Below are 13,922 nucleotides of genomic sequence, written 5' to 3' on the forward strand. Positions count from 1 at the left end.
TTACAAGGGAGAAGGTGCTCAAAAAGCTGAAAGACCTAAGGGTACATGAGTCACTCAGACCAGATGAACTGCACCCTAGGGTTCTGAAAGAGGTAGCGGTAGAGATTGTGGAGGCATTAGAAATGATCTTTCAAAAACCATTGGACTCTGGCATGGTGCCAGGGGACTGGAAAACTGCAAATGTTGCTTCACTCTCTAAGAAAGGAGGAAGGCAGCAGAAAGGAAATTATAGACCAGTTAGTCTCAGTGGTTGGGAAGATGTTGGAGTCAATTCTTAAAGATGAGGTTATGAAGTACTCGATGACACAGGACAAAATAGGACAAAAGGAGGAGAAGATAGCAGCGCAACGGCAGCGCACGCGGCCACTTCCGTGGTGATGTCTGTTATCCGTCAAGTAGGGGACCATGCACAATTCTGATTTGATGGAGACGGATGTGAGAGTACGGAGGAACATCTGGAAAACTTCTGAAATGCCAGTTTCGTTGCCACTGCTACTGTGTGGTAACCGGAATCTCCAGAGCAGAAGGCCCCGAAATCCTCGGCTTTGTGTGTTTCAACGGCCGGGGCAAGTTCGAAGGCGCTTGGCAGAGGATGGCGCTCGGGAGGCTGGTCGGAAGCTCGAAGTTTTCAGACGGATGGACTCAGTGTCAGCTGTGGTCGGCTGCTTCCAAGGCATCGGCAAGTTGACGGTGCCTGGAGGTTTATGGCAGGGAGTTTCTCCCTTTTGCCACCTGCTATCGCGGACTCGGGAGTCGATTGACTCAGAGACTTTTGAGACTTTATTTACCATGCCCATGGGTTGTTCTTCATCAAATTATGGTATTGCTTTGCACTGCTGTAACTATATGTTATATTTATGTGGTTCTGTCAGCGTTAGTCTTTGGTTTGTCCTGTTTTCTGTGACATATCTCTGGAGAAACATTGTATCATTTCTTAATGCATGTATGCATTTCTAAATGACAATAAAAGAGGACTGAGTGTTCTCATAATCTAAAAATCAGCATTGTTTCCTTAAGGGATAATCTTGTTGGAACCTGTTGGAATTCTTTGAGCAGATTACAGGTAGGAAAGATAAAGGGGATTGTCCCAATTTCGTAACGTACCAGCAGCAAGAGATGACAAATTGAGTCGGGTTTTAATATTAAAACCACTATATTTATTTACATCTACTCAAGAACATAGAAAATTAAATAAACTACTTTCTTAAACAGAAGTTAAGTGTTATGCGTCTATAGCTCCCAAACAGTCAAACTTAAAACCCGTTCTTAACAAATCTTACTCAAGCACAGTCGTAAAGTGGCAGTTCAGAGAGTCCCAGTAATCCACGAAATAGGTGAGAGGAGAGACTTGTGGATTCACAACGCAGTGACCAGGCGATCACGACGAATTTCAAAGATTCCACAGCTAGTGAACGAAGAAACTGTTATCGAAGATCCCAACTGAGAAATACTGTTCTGAAGTCCACGAAGAGCGATTTCACAAAGTGACTGTCACGAAATCCACACCCATGGATCATACGAAGGACAGACACGTCTCCACAATGCACAGTGTGCTGCTGATTAACCCAATCCTTTGGGTATGGGTAAGCATTAGATTTTACCCTTCTCGATTGTGAGCTGTTCCCGGATAGCTTGAAGTGCAGTCTTTTCTTTCTTTCTTTTTTTCTTTCTCTCTCTCTCTCTCTCTCTCTCTCTATCCTTCAACTCCCTTCTCAGCAAAATGTCCACATTTCTTTTATACCGTCGGCATACGTCACAAGGTAACGCTCACAGAAATGAAACTGTGAATCCCCAGTAAGACGAAACTGGGGACATGTGACGCCCACAGTAAACGAAACCATGGACTCCCAGGAAAACGAAACTGTGGACACGTAACAGGATGCAGTGGATGTTGTATATTTGGACTATCAAGTTTAGAGCCCATGGTGTTACAGGAGAGATACTAACATGGTTAGAGCATTGGCTGATTGGTAGGAGGCAGTGAGTGGAAATAATCTGGTGGGGTGCCAGTTCAGTAGGGTTCGGTGTTAGGACCGTTTCTTTTTTATGCTCTATATCATTGAATTAGATGATGGCATAGATAGCTTTGTTGCCAGTTTTGCAGATGATACAAAGATTGGTGGAGGGACAGGCAGTGTTGAGGAAATGGATAGGCTGCAGGAGGACTTAGACAGGTTAGGAGAATGGGCAAGAAAGTCGCAAATGAAATACAATGTTGGAAAATTCATGGCCGTGCACTTTGGTAGTAGAAATAAAATTGCAGAGTATTTTCTAAACAGGGAGAAAATCCAAAAATATGAGTTGCAAAGGGACTTGGGAGTACTGGTGCAGAACAACTTAAAGGTCACCTAGCAGGTTGAGTCAGTTGTGAGGAAGGCTAATTCAATGTTAGTATTCATTTCAAGAGGTCCAGAATACAAGAGCAAGGATGTGATGTTGAGGCTTTATAAGGCACCAGTGAGGCCTCGCCTTGAGTATTGTGAACAGTTTTGGGCTCCTCATCTTTGAAAAGATGTGCTGGCATTGGAGAGGGTTCAGAGGAGGTTCACAAGGATGATTCCAGGAATGAAAAGGTTATCATACAAAAAATGTTTGATAGTTCTGGGTCTGTGCTTGCTGGAATTTAGAAGGATGAGGGGGGAATCTCATTGAAACCCTTTTGAATGTTGAAAGGCCTAGACAGAGTAGATGTGGAAAGGATGGTTTCCATGGTGGGGGAGTCTAGAACAAGAGGGCACAGCCTCAAGATAGAGGAGCATCCATTCAGGGCATCCATTTAAAACAGAAATGTGGAGGAATTTATTTAGCCAAAGGCTGGTGAATTTGTGGAATTTGTTGCCACATACAGCTTTGGTGACCAGGTCGTTGGGTGTATTTAAGGCAGAGATTGATAGGTTCTTAATTGGACACGGTATCAAAGGTTACAGGGAGAAGGCCAGGTGGGGGCTGACGAGGGGAAAAAAGGATCAGACATGATTGAATGGCGAAGCAGACTCAATGGGCCAAATGGCCTATTTCTGCTCCTATGTCTTATGGTCTTATGATTTATGGTCAATGTGCAGAGAGAAAAAACACATCATAGAATAGTATAGCACAGTACAGGCCCTTTGGCTCACAATGTTGTGCCGACCCTCAAACCCAGCCTCCCATATAACCCCCCACCTTAAATTCCTCCATATACCTGTCTAGTAGTCTCTTAAACTTCACTAGTGTATCTGCCTCCACCACTGACTCAGGCAGTGCATTCCACGCACCAACCACTCTCTGAGTAAAAAACTTTCCTCTAATATCCCCCTTGAACTTCCCACCCCTTACCTTAAAGCCATGTCCTCTTGTATTGAGCAGCGGTGCCCTGGGGAAGAGGTGCTGGCTATCCACTCTATCTATTCCTCTTATTATCTTGTACACCTCTATCATGTCTCCTCTCATCCTCCTTCTCTCCAAAGTGTAAAGCCCTAGCTCCCTTAATCTCTGATCATAATGCATACTTCCTAAATCAGGCAGCGTCCTGGTAAATCTCCTCTGTACTCTTTCCAATGCTTCCACATCCTTCCTATAGTGAGGCGACCAGAACTGGACACAGTACTCCAAGTGTGGCCTAACCAGAGTTTCATAGAGCTGCATCATTACATCGCGACTCTTAAACTCTATCCCTTGACATATGAAAGCTAACACCCCATAAGATTTCTTAACTACCCTATCCACCTGTGAGGCAACTTTCAGGGATCTGTGGACATGTACCCTCAGATCCCTCTGCTCCTCCACACTACCAAGTATCCTGCCATTTACTTTGTACTCTGCCTTGGAGTTTGTCCTTCCAAAGTGCACCACCTCACACTTCTCCGGGTTGAACTCCATCTGCCGCTTCTCAGCCCACTTCTGCATCCTGTCAATGTCTCTCTGCAATCTTTGACAATCCTCTACACTATCTACAACACCACCACCAACCAACATCATGCAAACAGTAACCAGTGTCCATTATTAAGGAAGAGGTTTTGGGGTTCTTGAAGACCAATGATAAAATACTTCAAAGTCAGCATGGTTTCTGTAAAGGAAAATCTTGACTGACGAATCTGTTAGAGTTCTTCAAGGGAGTAACATGCAGGGTGGACAAAGGCGAGGCAGTGGATGTCATTTACTTAGATTTTCAGTAGGCATTTGATAAGGTGCCTCACATGAGGCTGCTTAAAATGATAAAATCCTATAGCGTCAAAGGAAATATACTGGCATGGATACTTTATACTTTACTTTATAATTTATACTTTAGTGTCACCAAACAATTGGTACTAGAACGTAAAATCATCACAGTGATATTTGATTCTGCGTTTCACACTCCCTGGATTACAGATATTAAATATTAAAGATATTAAAAATAGTTAAAACTAGTAAGTATTAAAAATTTAAATTATAAATCATAAATAGAAAATAGAAAAATGGGAAGAAAGGTAGTGCAAAAAAACCGAGAGGCAGGTCCGGATATTTGGAGGGTACGGCCCAGATCTGGGTCAGGATCCCTTCAGCAATCTTATCACAGTTGGAAAGAAGCTGTTCCCAAATCTGGCCGTACAAGTCTTCAAGCTCCTGAGCCTTCTCCCGGAGGGAAGAGGGATGAAAAGTGTGTTGGCTGGGTGGGTCGTGTCCTTGATTATCCTGGCAGCACTGCTCCGACAGCGTGCGGTGTAAAGTGAGTCCAAGGACGGAAGATTGGTTTGTGTGATGTGCTGCGCCGTGTTCATGATCTTCTGCAGCTTCTTCCGGTCTTGGACAGGACAACTTCCATACCAGGTTGTGATGCACCCTAGAAGAATGCTTTCTACAGCGCATCTATAAAAATTAGTGAGGGTTTCAGGGGACAGGCCAAATTTCTTTAGTTTTCTCAGGAAGTAAAGGCACTGGTGGGCCTTCTTGGCAGTGAACTCTGCTTGGTTGGACCAAGTCAGGTCATTTGTGACATTGACCCCGAGGAACTTAAAGCTTTTGACCTGTTCCCCTTGCTCACCACCGATGTAAGTTGGGTCGTGTGGTCTGCTACTCCTTCTGAAGTCAACAACCAATTCCTTCATCTTGCTGAAGTTGAGGGATAGGTTATTGTCTTCGCACCATGCCACCAGGTCCTTAATTTCCTCTCTGTACTCAGACTCATCATTACCCAAGATACGACCTACAATTGTTGTGTCATCAGCAAACTTATATATTGAGTTTGATGGAAAGTTGGCTATACAATAATGGGTGTACAGTGAGTACAGCAGGGGGCTGAGTACACAGCCTTGTGGGGCACCGGTGCTCAGAGTGATTGTAGAGGAGAGTTTGTCCCCTATTTTTACAGCCTGGGTCCTGTCTGTGAGGAAGTTCAATATCCAGCTGCAGATCTGAGTGCAAAGGCCCAGGTTCTGGAGCTTAGGAATCAGTTTATTTGGAATGATGGTATTAAAGGCAGAGCTGTAGTCAATGAAAAAGAGCCTTACATATGTGTCTTTATTCTCCAGGTGTTCTAAGGAGAAATGTAAGGCCAGAGAGATGGCATCTGCCGTTGACCTGTTGCTCCGGTAGGTGAATTGCAAAGCGTCGAGGTTGACCGGTAGGCTGTGGTTGATTTGTGCCAAAACCAATCTCTCGAAGCACTTCATAGCAATTGATGTCAGAGCCACAGGTCGATAGTCATTCAGGCATGCCACCTTGCTGTTCTTCGGCACTGGGATTATCCTTGCCTTCTTAAAACACGAGGGGATCTTAGACTGAAGCAAGGAGCAGTTGAAGATGTCAGCAAACCCTCCAGCTAGCTCGCTTGCACAGGCCCGGAGAACCCGTCCCAGGACGCCATCTGGGCCCGTCGCCTTCCTTGGATTTATCTTCAGGAAGGCCCTTCTAACGTCCCCCTCAGTGACGACGAATCTCGATGCCACCAGGTCCGGTTCATCCGAAGGGAGCGGGACGCTCCTCTTCTGTTCGAATCTTGCGTAGAATACGTTAAGTTCGTCAGGAAGAGAAGCGCCACAGTTATTGATATTCCCAGCCTTTTTCTTTGTGCCCAGTGATCTCATTTAGACCCTGCCATAGTCTACCGGCATCCCTGTGGTCAGCCTGGGCTTCCAACTTGGCTCGATTTTGCCTCTTGGCACCCGTAATGGCTTTCCGGAGTTCACGCCTGGATTCCATGTAGCGACTGGCATACCCGGACCTAAAAGCCGCAGCTCTAGCCTTTAAAAGGGACTTGACCTCATAATTCATCCAAGGTTTCCGGTTAGGGAATACCCGGATCGTCTTGCGAGACACACAGTCCTCCATGCATTTCCAAATAAAGTCCATAACAGCTGAGGCATACTCATCCAGGTTAGCTGCAGAGTCCTTGAATACTAACCAGTCCACCGATTCAAAGCAGTTATGGAGGACCTCATCTGTTTCCTCCGTCCAATGCAACACTACTTTTGACACCGTGACCTCCTGCTTCTGTTTCTGTTTGTAAGCCGGGAGGAGGAGTACGGGCTGATGGTCCGATTTTCCGAAGTGAGGTCATGGGACGGAACAGTAGGCATTCTTGACTGCTGTGTAGCAGTGGTCAAGTATATTCGGGCCTCTAGTGGGGCAGGAGACATGTTAGTATAACTTTGGCAGTGTCTTTCTGAGGTTGGCCTGGTTAAAGTCCCTGGCTGTAATGAGCAGAGCCTCCGGATACCTGGTCTCAAGTTCACTGATAAAGGAATAAAGGATAAAGGAATGGCTGACAGACAGGAAGCATTGAGTGGGAATAAAGGCCTTTTCTGGTTGGCTGCCAGTGACGAGTGGTGTTCCTCAGGGGTCAGTACTGAGATTGCTACTTTTCACATTGTTTGTCAATGATTTAGATGGTGGAATTGGCGTCTTTTTGGCAAAGTTTGCGGATGATACAAAGATAGGCGGAGGGGTAGGTAGTGCTGAGGAAGCAATGTAATTGCAGCAGGACTTAGACAAATTGGAAGAATGGGCAAAAAAGTGGCCGATGGAATACGGTGTTGGGAAATGTATGATAATGCAGTTTGGTAAAAGGAACAATAGTATGAACTATTATCTACATCTGGAGAAGGTTCAAACTTGTGTCCTCATGCAAGACTTCCACAAAGTTAATTTACAGGTTGACTCTGTGGTAAAGAAGGCAACTGCAATGTTGGCATTTATTTCAAGGGGAATAGAATATAAAAACAAGGAGATAATGCTGAAGCTTTATAAGAAACTAGTCAGGCCACATTAGAAGTATTGTCAACAGTTTTGGGCCCCGTATCTCAGAAAGGATGTATTGTCATTGGAGAGAGTCCAGAGGAGGTTCACGAGGATGATTCCGGGAATGAAGGGGTTAACATATGAAGAGCACATGGCAGCTTTGGCCCAGTACTCACTGGAATTTAGAAGAATGCGGGGCGGTGGGGGGGTCGGGGATTTCATTGAAACCTACTGAATGTTGAAGGGACTAGATAAGGTGGATGTGGAGAGGAAGTTTCCTCTGGTGGGGGTATCCAGAACTGGAGGGCACAGCCTCAAAACTGAGGGGTGACCGTTTAGAACAGAAGAAAGGAGGAATTATTTTTTAGCCAAAGAGTGGTAAATCTGTGGAATGTTCTGCCACAAACAATGGTGGAGGCCAAGTCCATGTGTATGTTGAAACTTGATGGATCCCTGATGGGTTGGGGCATCAGGGATATGTGAGAGGCAGGTATATGGGGTTGAATGGGATCCAGGATCAGCCATGATGAAATGGCAGAGCAGACTCGATGGGCTGAACAGCCTAATTCTTCTCCAATGTCTTATAGCCTAAACAAATAGCATTATGAACTGAAGTCCACAAAGTCCCATAGTCCAGTGCAGAACAAGTTGTGGAGCAGCAAGCTGAAATGGCCAGTCACTCGCCTTGGGTCCCAACACCTTTTCAATCTGGCCCAGCACCTAAATGCATGCCCAAACATTAGGTTTCCTCACTTCGATATGCTCTGAGGCCTGGACCCCACTGCCTTGGTTTGGCCCATTCCAATCTTTCAGATTTGGCCGTGTGCTTGAGTCTCCGTCCAAACATTGAGTTCAGTCGCTCCAATCTGCTCTGGTGCCTGGACCCTGGCACTTCAATCTGGACTGTAACTGATCTTTTAGATTTGGTCCTGTGATTAAGTTTCCTCCAAATATTGAGCTCAGTTGAATCAGTGTGCTCTTGCCTCGATCTGGCCTTCAGCATGGTGCTGAAAATGATTGAACCTTAGGTCTTCTTCGCTCTTGGCAACGGGTATACAAACTCACTTCGCCTCAGTTCTGCCACATCAAATTGCCTCCAAGTCGAAAGCGAAGTTACAGACTATTACTTGCGATAATTCTTTGCCACAAAAAGTGTGATTAACAATTATTTAGTTGTTTCCCTTGTTTCATTCGCCACCAGTCAGAAGTCGTTGAGGATCACCAGCGCCATCTTAAACCGGAAGTGTTAGATGACGTGCTGAATCTCTGCAAATGCCTAAGGAAGCTGAGGTTCTGCTGTGCTTTCTTTGTGATGCTACATGTGCTGGAAGCAGAACAGATCTTTTGAAAAGATAAAAACAAGGAATTTAAAGTTGCTGACCCTCTCTGCCTCTGATCGTCCAATGGAGTGTGACTCATTGACCTCCATTTGCCTCCTCCTGAAGTCAATGATCAGCTCCTTGGACTTGTTGACATCGAGTGAGAGGTTTTTGTTGTGGCACCACTCAGCCAGGTCTTATATTTTGGCTTGTCAGCGCCTTTGATTCAATAACGATAGTGGTGTCATCATCAAACTTAAATATGGCATTGGAGCTGTGCTTAGCCTCATAGTCATAATTATAAAGAGAGTAGAGCAGGAGAGGAAGCACACAGCCTTATGATGTACCTCTGATAGAGATTGTGAAGGAGATGTTTTTGCCAATCCAAAGCACCTAGAACCTTTGAATGAGGAGAGTGAGGATCCAATTGCACGAGAGGTTTTGAAGCCAAGCCGAGGTCTTGAAGCTTATTGATTAGATTTGAGGGGTGACAGTATTGAATGTCTAGCTGTAGTTGATAAAGGGCATCCTGATGTATTTATCTTTGCTGTTCTGAGGTTGAGTGCAGAGCCAATGAAATGGTATCTGCTGTGGACTTGTGATGGTAGGCAAATTGGAGTGGATCTAAGTCACTTCTCAGGCAGGAGTTGATTTGTTTCATAACCAACCTCTCAAAGCACTTCATCGCAGTGGATGTAAGTGCTACTGGATGATAGTCACTGAGGCAGGTCACCACATCCTTCTGAGGCACTGGGATAATTGAAGCCTGCTTGAAACAGGTGAGCACCTAGACTACCGAAGCAAGAGGTTAGAGATACCAGTGAACATTCCAGCCAGTTGATATGCACAAGTCTTTAGTACTCAGCCAGGTACCCATCTGAGCTGGATAGTTTCCATGGCTACGCCCTCCTGGAGGATGCTCTCAAGCTCACCTCAGAGACTAAAATCAGGACTGTGGGCGTTCATGAAGGTTCCTCCATGAAGGTTCCTCCATGTTTTGACAGTCAAAACAAGCACAGAAGGCATTGAACTCATCTGGGAGTGAGGCCTCATTGTCAACTATGTTGCTTGGTTTCTCTTTGTAAGAGGTAATAGTGTCACTAACAATATCAGCAGGTAAATCACTAACAACGTCAGCAGGTAAATCACTAACAATGTCAACAGGTAAATTACTAACAATAACAGCAGATAAATCACTAACAATGTCAACAGCTAAATCATTAACAATGTCAACAGGTAAATCGCTAACAATATCAACAGGTAAATCAGTAACAACATCAGCAGGTAAATCACTAACAATATCAACAGGTAAATCATGTCCAACGTCAGCAGGTAAATTACTAACAATGTCAACAAACAGGTAAATCACTAACAACGTCAGGAAAATCACTAACAATGTTAAAAGGTAAATTAATAACCTTCCTGAGCAATTAAAGTAACACAATCTTATTAAGTATATTGTATTCAGTTTATAAAGGAGAAATACTTCCAATTAATGATTGGACCTCTGGTTTTCAATCCTTTTCTATTCGTGACTTGCTTGTGAATTTCATTTACCTCTGTGACCGGTACCTGCCATAGTCTCTGCTAGCTGCTAAAGAATTTTTTTGGTGAAATGTACTAATTATTCTAAAGTACAGTCCATATTTGAGTTTTAATATGCTATAGGTACAGTGGCATGCAGAAGTCTGGGCACCTCAGTCAAAATTTCTGTTACTGTGAATAGCTAAGTGAGTAAAAGATAAACTGATTTCCAAAAAGGCACAAAGTTAAAGATGACACATTTCTTTAATATTTTAAGCAAGATTACTTTTTTATTTCCATCTTTTACAGTTTCAAAATAACAAAAAAGGAAAAGGGCCCAAAGCAAAAGTTTGGGCACCCTGCATGGTCAGTACTTAGTAACACCTCCTTTGGCAAGTATCACAGCTTGTAAATGCTTTTTGTAGCCAGCTAAGAGTCTTTCAATTCTTGTTTGGGGGATTTTAGCCCATTCTTCCTTTCAAAAGGCTTCCAGTTCTGTGAGGTTCTTGGACTATCTTGCATGCATTGCTCTTTTGAGGTCTATCCACAGATTCTTGATGATATTTAGGTCAGGGGACTGTGAGGACCATGGCAAAACCTTCAGCCTGCACCTCTTGAGGTAGTCCATTGTGGATTTTGAGATGTGTTTAGGATCATTATCCTGTTGTAGAAGCCATCCTCTTCTCATCTTCAGCTTTTTTACAGACAGTGTGATGTTTGCTTCCAGAATTTGCTGGTATTTAATTGAATTCCTTCTTCCCTCTACCAGTGAAATGTTCCCCATGCCACTGGCTGCAACACAAGCCCAAAGCATGATCGATCCACCCCTGTGCTTAACAGTTGGAGAGGTGTTCTATTTATGAAATTCTGCACTCTTTTTTCTCCAAACATACCTTTGCTCATTGCAGCCAAAAAGTTCTATTTTAACTTCATCAGTCCACAGGACTTGTTTCCAAAGTGCATCAGGCTTGTTTAGATGTTCCTTTACAAACTTCTGACGCTGAGTTTTGTGGTGAGGATGCAGGAAAGGTTTTCTTCTGATGACTATTCCATGAAGGTCATATTTATGCAGGTGTCACTGCACCATAGAACAGTGCACCATCACTCCAGAGTCTGCTAAATCTTCCTGAAGGTCTTTTGCAGTCAAACAGGGGTTTTGATTTGCCTTTCTAGCAATCCTACGAGCAGTTCTCTCGGAAAGTTTTCTTGGTCTTCCAGACCTCAACTTGACCTCCACTGTTGCTGTTAACTGCCATTTCTTATGAACTGAGGAGACAGCTATCTGAAAATGCTTTGCTATCTTCTTATAGCCTTCTCCTGCTTTTTGGGCATCAATTATTTTAATTTTCAGAGTGCTAGGCAGCTGCTGATTGTTGGGACAAGGTTTGAGGAGTCAGGGTATTTATAAAGCTTTGAAATTTGCATCACTTGGCCTTTCCTAACGATGACTGTGAACAAGCCATAGCCCTAACAAGCTAATTAAGGTCTGAGACCTTGGTAAAAGTTATCTGAGAGCTCAAATCTCTTGGGGTGCCCAAACTTTTGCATAGTGCTCCTTTCCTTTTTTTCCCCACTCTAAAATTGTACAAAATAAAAATAATACACTAATCTTGCTTAAAATGTTGAAAAGGATGTTTAATTTTATGACTTTTGGAGATCTGTTCATCTTCTACTCACTTAACTATTCACAGTAACAGAAATTTTGACCAGGGGTGCTCAAATTTTTGCATGCCACTGTATTACTATGTGTTAAATATGTTACAGGTGCATATGAAAAAAAAACTATTTTGAAGCTCTGAATAGAATACTTTGGTTACAATCTATATAATATTCTTCTAACCAGCAATGAAAAAGTGCTTGCAACACATACAAAATGCTAGAGGAACTCAGCAGGCCAGACAGCATCTATGGGAAAAAGTACAGAAAACGTTTCGGGCCAAAACCCTTGGGCAGGACTGGAGAAAAAAGGCTGAGGAGTAGATTTGAAAGTTGGGGGGAGGGTAGAGAAACTGCTAGGCGATAGGTGAAACTTGGAGGGGGAGGGGTGAAGCAAAGAGCTAGGATGTTGATTGGTGAAAGACAGAAGGCAATGGAAGAAAGAAAGAACGGGGCGAGGAGCACTAGAGGGAGGCGATGGGCGGGCAAGAAGATAACATGAAAGAGGGACAAGAGGATAGGAAATGGTGAAGGGGGTGGGGGAAGGCGATACTGGAAGTTTGAGAGATCGATGTTCATGCCATCAGGTTGGAAGCTACCCAAACGGAATATAAGGTGTTGTTCCTCCAACATAAGTGTGGCTTTATCCCGACAGTGGAAGAGGCTATGGTTAGACCTATCAGAATGGAAATGGGAAGTGGAATTAAAATGGGTGGCCACTGGGAGATCCCACTTGTTCTGGCGGACAGAGCATAGATGCTCAGCAAAGCAGTCTCCCAATCTACATCAGGTCTCACCGATATACAAGAGGCCACACTGGGAGCAGTGAACACAGTATATGACCCCAACAGACTCACAGGTGAAGTGACGCCTCACCTGGAAGGACTGCTTGTGGCACTGAATGGTGGTGAGGGAGGAAGTGTAGGGGCAGGTGTGTGTCATTTTCACTATCAACTTCCTAGCTCTTTACTTCGTCCCTCCCCCTTCAAGTTTCACCTGTCACCTGGTGTTTCTCTCTCCCGTCCCACCACCTTTCAAATCTACTCTTCAGCCTTTTTATTTCTCCTGTCCTGCCGAAGGGTTTTAGCCTGAAACGTCGACTGTACTTTTTTCCATAGATGCTGCCTGGCCTGTTGAGTTCCTCCAGCATTTTGTGTGTGTTGCTTGGATCTCTAGCATCTGCAGATTTTTCTGTTTATGAAAAAGTGCTTAACTTTGTTACTTTGGGTATTTAGTGAGATCCTTGCAAATGATGCAAACTAGCGAGTTTTTGAATATCTAGTTGCATTGTGGTTAAAGATGATCAAAGGTCACCTCCTTTCACAGCATCTGCGCAGTTATGAGCTTCTCATAGCAGGTGAAGAGATTGAATAAAACCACATTACACTTCCTTTCAAAATAAGCTGAGTATCAGGGACTTAATGGAATTGTAGTGGTAGACAGTGAACCAGTAGCAGGCTTAATGCATTCTCGCCTCTCTGCAGTTTCGCCGTTCTGGCAGATGACCCCACAGCAGTAACTGTAGCCTTCATGTCATGGTTTCTTGAGGCCCTCCTTTCACTGGGTTTAACCATGGATGTTGTGACCTAGCTTTCTACGTGAAATGCAAGCCAGTACTCAAGCCAGAGCAGTACAATATGGAGAGCAAGCTGTTGCCCATATAGTAGGCTCCCCCTCTCCATGGACCTGATGAATTCAAATGAACGGCAGAAACCAAAACAGTTTGGCACCAGCAGTATTGCAGGAGTTAGCAATCAGTGTTGAACTCAATATAGGGACGCCAGCTCTGGATATGTCTTTGGGGTTTACTCCCAAAGCCTTCCCCATGAGTGGGTGCAGCCAGAAAGCAGTGGAAGTTTGAGGTCAGTTTTCCTTCTCCTAGACGAGCTGCCAACCACAGCTGATGAGCCCCATCTGCCCGAAGAAACCGGTTTTAAGACACCAGTAGCCTGCTTTTGTCTCTTCTCCTGTTGATAGAAACGGTTCCACCAGGCTGAGTAACTAAGCCACATGTGAAAGACAGGAGCTGGACTTGGTTGCCAGAGGCTATTTGAGATACATGCCATTTGGAGCATTTAATAGGCAGTGGGAGCTTATACCCACCACCACCCCCAGTTATAACAATCTTAAGGAACCATAACAATGTCTTACAAATATTATAATAGACACGGGCCAGTGAAAGGCAAACAGAACCTACCTCCTGCTGCATACTTGCTGACTGGCCTTGCT

At 44.2% G+C, this 13,922-nt stretch overlaps 1 protein-coding gene across 1 annotated transcript in view; it reads right to left on the reverse strand.

Annotated features, from left to right (window-relative positions):
- The window catches only part of LOC140210896 (inter-alpha-trypsin inhibitor heavy chain H3-like), an 87,648-nt gene that overhangs the window by 36,592 nt on the left and 37,134 nt on the right, over window positions 1-13,922 (reverse strand). The window lies entirely within an intron of this gene.

This window comes from Mobula birostris, chromosome 16 (assembly GCF_030028105.1).
Source record: "Mobula birostris isolate sMobBir1 chromosome 16, sMobBir1.hap1, whole genome shotgun sequence".
NCBI classification, from domain to species: Eukaryota; Metazoa; Chordata; class Chondrichthyes; order Myliobatiformes; family Myliobatidae; genus Mobula; species Mobula birostris.